The sequence below is a fragment of the Salmo trutta genome, chromosome 20 (assembly GCF_901001165.1).
Source record: "Salmo trutta chromosome 20, fSalTru1.1, whole genome shotgun sequence".
Taxonomy (NCBI): domain Eukaryota; kingdom Metazoa; phylum Chordata; class Actinopteri; order Salmoniformes; family Salmonidae; genus Salmo; species Salmo trutta.
In genome coordinates, this window is record NC_042976.1 from 36,066,636 (window position 1) to 36,072,122 (window position 5,487).

Below are 5,487 nucleotides of genomic sequence, written 5' to 3' on the forward strand. Positions count from 1 at the left end.
CACTGCCCCCCAGTCCATCTTCCATCTCATTCTGCGTATGCGTGTGTGTGTGTGTGTGTGTGTGTGTGTGTGTGTGTGTGTGTGTGTGTGTGTGTGTGTGTGTGTGTGTGTGTGTGTGTGTGTGTGTGTGTGTGTGTGTGTGTGTGTGTGTGTGCGCGCTTTCGTCTGCCTTCCTGGCTGGCTGCCTGTCTGTCTGTCTGTCTGTCTGCATGCATATATGTGTACCACATCAGTGCTTTAACCTAGCCAATCTGTTTGTGTGTCTGTGATCTAGTTGTGCCATCCTCATTATCCCCATGCCACTGGTGATTTATTCACTGAATTAAACAGTGTAAACAGGAAGCTCAACATTTTTATGGCATGTTCCATGAATATTCACCAGTGTGACTAATTGGAATTAGAAGTGGAGTGAAACCTGGCTGAGATCACAGAATAAGTCAAAATTGATTTTGATTCAGTTGATCAGTTTTAGTAAAACTCCTTAAGAAGTTCAAAGCTCACATTAAAGAGGTTAACACCCTGCTAATCCAAGATAAGGTCACATAGTACAGTACGCATGGCAATAACATTATGTACAGTACAGTGGAATTATTCAAAGAGGGATAAATCTAAATTCCCAAAACACTTTGAGGCACCGACCAATATTATTCCATCCTATGCTGGGTAAAGCGTGTTTGGGTTTTGGAGGTTACATCTGTCAATACAAGCTATTTACATAACATCAGTGGAAAGTACAATCATCACATGGCCAATTACTGTGTCATCGCCAACCAATACCCAGCATCCACATCCACACATAGTCCAATCCAGTCACATGTATACAATATACATCTTATCCTCAGTTGTTATGTTAAACGTTGGCATTTGTAGACTAAAAAGACTTACAACTTTGATGTGACATGTGTTATGCAAATAACTTCAACCAGGAGTGGATTTATGTTTAATCCACAATCCTAAATCCACAATCCCCAATCCTAAATCCACAATCCTGAAATGAATCCTATACAGCATTCATTGATTACTAACACTGATGTTTTAAAATTCCAAATTATAAAAATGTTATGTAATCAAACCAATATTCAGCTAGTTGATTACAAAATTACAATATAGCACTGCGTACTAGGACGTGAATTATCTACTCACTGAATGACGGTGAACACTCCAAGTTCATTGTCATCTGGGTCCATATTTGGGTCCATAGCTAATGACAGGCCTTGAGACAGCCCTCGTTTTTCTCTCCTCTCCTCCTCTCTCTCCGAACCGACCCTTTCACCAGCTCTACTGGATGTTCACCCCTTCACCCCTTCACTCCTTCACTCCAGAGTCCAGAGTCTCTGTCTGTTCCACGCTCCAGCAGGAGTTACCATAGGCAACTGACTGAGCTAGCCTGCCTGAACCATTCAGCTGTAATCACGTTCTGTGGTTCTGTCCAAGTCAGGGAGAGAGAGATAACCCCAGGGCTGGGACCCAGCTCGTCTCTTCTGCCTCAGTAATGAAATAACATCACATTCCGGGCCACTGCATCAGAAAGCAAAGAGGGATCAATCGTGAACAGCTAGGAACCGATAAGTGGCTGTGCTGGTGCACTACTGATGCTTCGTTAAGAAAATGGGCACAAAAAAATGGAAAACCTATTGGAAGTCAGCATTTCCCCTGCTCCTTCCCCTTCACCTAGCTGCACAATGGTAACAACGATGATGCAGGACATAAAAGCAATGAGCTGTTTGTGGAACACTACTGAACAACACATGTAACTTTCCCCAACCATTTGAGCAGCAGATGAGTCAAAAATACATTTTCAGGCCTATAAATACTAGCACCAACTTTGAACGTCACACTATGAAATCAAATGGCCTACTAGCCATCACTCAAGCACCTGTCCAAAACAAGGCTTTGCCAATAATATGCATTAATCATGTACTGTAGCTAAGAGTAAATTCTAGCCCCAGGCTATTCAATTACTGAGTAATTTCTGTTGTATTATCTCGTGTTCTGATTAAGGGATTGTTAGGGCAGAATTCTCCCTTAAAGCTGCAGCATTACAGCATTATGATAGTTCATGCTGGATTACCCTGAGCAGATTCTCTCATGCGTGAATGGCATACGCAGTCTTCCATTAGTTATGAAGTGAAGCACATGTGTGTTGCCTTGCTGCAACTGAATTAAATTCAATTACATAACAGATATGCTGTCTTGTAGGTTTTGGACAGTGGTCCATGAGAGCTGAACTGTTACTGTATGAATGATTAAGTACAGGCTAGTAATCCCCAATACACGTCAGATACACCTTGTATAGCACTTCTACACACACCCTCTCCGCTTTTCTCATTACCATAAAGTTGAGGATAACCATATGGGCTAGGCCGAGGTCGAAAAAGTATTTCCCCCGTGACATAAATACTTGACATGAACCAATCCAGTCATGTGGACTGCCACTGGCCCCTGGGCCACAGTGCAATGCATCAGTGGCCTGTTTTTCCAGACCAGACCGCACCATTTAGCGCAAGGATGGGGGCCACTCCAAGTGAGGCAACGCTGCTGATCTTTTTTTGTTGTTGATCTAATTCATCACTCGCCTAAATGTTAAGATTCAGGTAAATATGCACAACGGTCATCACCACAGTAATGATGATGCATGTTTTAGGTTTGATGAAATGCCAGTGTGTGTGGAAAGTAGCCTAAATCATCTAATTCTAGATGTGAGCTGCCTTCCTCCTTACAAAATACTATACCAACCGGCATGGTTGTCACACTAGGTTCTAAAATTCAGATGTATCAACCACACTCTTAGGCATATATAACATAAGAAAACAAATAACAAGGATGGTACACTAATAGCCACAAAATAACCATACAATAGTCACCAACTACACTTAAATGACTACTCTGTACATGACGGACTTGAAAATGTTTACAAACCATCAAATAAGTGATTCACTCGCAGTGAGTTTATCAAAATAGTTGTGTGACATATTAAGAGGGGAAGTGTCTTTGTCCGAGTTTATGGAGCAGAACAACCAGTGGATGCAGTGATTTGCATAAAACGATGACAGTAACACCATGCAAAACAGCAGAATTATTCATATAATAACTGCAGCTCCGGGAGACACCAAACACTGTACTAAAGGTGACTAATGTATTCACAAAACCTATGGACTCAATTTATTGGACCAATATAGTGATTTGTTTCACAATTTGAAAAGTGAATGATTATATGTTGACCAATTAAAATGAAATCGTTATAAATTGGACATTATCCTCATGAATGATATTAGCTATACGGAAATACTATATTGCATGGAAGTCAGAGAAAGGATACATCGTTATGAGTGTGTAAAATACTCCCTTTCGGTTCTGAATCTAAACGTAAACATTTTATGTAGCCCATTTTTTGGTATCTCATTTTCATGATACAGTAATCTCTTTCAAAACAAGGTTCATAATTAAATACAATTTAACTTCATAACAAACTCTATAATGACTACATCAACTCCACTCTATAGTGTGTATAACTGTTTCTCTACTCCTAGCAGAGAATGGAGTTTTTCCAGTGAAACCCATCAATCAATGAGATTAAGGTCTTTCATCTTCCCAATATCAGATAGCAGCTCTCTACACACTACAGCACCTCCCTGTTACAGCTCTGGGAGGATAGGATTCACAGCACCCAGCAATTATCTGTAATGTGGGAGGAAAATCAATGTGGCCATGGAAAGCCAGTAAGGTCACAAAGCCCAGGGTGTCACTTAGAAATTAGCACGGACTGGCTGTTGGAACCTTTTTAAAGCACGACTGGCTCAATTGTCAAAGCTAGAAATCATATGGTTTTTGTGATTATTGAGTTTTTGCTATCCATTGTAAATAACCTTTGTAGGCCTCCATTCCTCTTTTTTATATGTTCTATTTATATCTGTAAATCGACCAATGAAATCAAGCCGCAGCCGGCCATGATTACAGACACCTGTGTGTCTCCTTTCAAACTATATAAACTAGTGACCCGCAGTTTGTCGTTATACTCTGATGAAGACAGCTTGGCTGTCGAAACGTTGGTTCTAAAATGATTGCATCTGAGCTCCGAGTGCGCGGCTCTCCTTTTCTTTTTTCAAATGTCCTTGTTTTGTCTACCTGACAAATATATTCTAAGGCAGACCTAAACAGTCATGTGCTCTTGGCTTACACAGAAATGTTTTGCATTATCCTACTTGACTATCGTTACAGCTGTGAAGACACAACTAAAATACATCCATCTGTTAACTGTGATAACTTAGCACATTACAAAGATTGTGAAAATACTAACACTAGAAATGTGCTTCAAACATTACCTGCAGACACAGAGCAATAACACAGTAATAACACATGCATATTTCATGTGTAGCACTACATACAAAGTATTGCAGTATTCAAATCATTGTACTCTACAGTATCTTCAGTCGGATCAGCACGCTGGAGTAGATTAATATCAAATAAATAAAAAAACTCACTTCTGTTGATCTAATTGGTGCTCGTCCATGGCAAAACTGGCATCACAGACTTGCTCTACTGCAGGTACACCACTGTGTTCTATCTCCATGTTCTCCCTCCAAGGTAGCCTCTAACTAATGGGACAACTAGAAAGAAAACCTGCAATCTACCATATGCCCCCTCTATCCTGGAGAGGAGGGCTTCTCTTCCAGCCTTCTCTGACTGTCTTCCTTGACTGTCTTCTGGTGTAAATCCTATCAACAGCCGGATGATATTGAGAAGAACGAGGAAATCAATAGATGGGGGCCAGTTATGTTTCAATGTTCAGTCTAAGTGGAAATGTGAAACTGCATGGCTTTTGTAAGTGGTTTATCAAGAGCTTGTCTCACATCTAAATTGCATTTTTCTCTCATCATTACTGCCATTTCCCCTTTCATTGTAGAGTAGATGGGCTATCAAGTGTGAGGACTGATAGTCAGAGCACTCAGACCTGATAGCTTCCTCACATTCACAGCCCTGTAAAGACATTCAAATGTCTCTCATAGGTTTAGCAAAGATCTCATACTTGAAAAACATGTAACAGATACTAAGCCTTTTGGCTACTATATAATTATAATTACAATAAAGGTGATAATGTTGATAGCAGTTGTATTTCAATAGTAACATATTTTTCAGCAGTGAGTCAGGCACCTGGACACTGTGCACTCAAAAAGCTCCAGAGTAATCCAAAATAGTGTGCAGCCTATTGATGTACTTTGGACGTTCTTATTATCTTATCCAATGATACTGTGGGTATTGATTTCCCATACACAATATGGCTGAAACCATCTGAATGACCGTAAAAATATACTATATTTCATGAGAATTATATTAAACTATTAAATTAATTGCAGGTCAAAAGTAAATATTAACCTATTAAAGTAATTGCAGGTCAGTGTTTCAAAGTGCTCTACTTAGAGAGATGATTCAGTACTACCATATAATTGGCTGATGACTCAGTTTAAGTACATGGGTGAAGTTGCATGA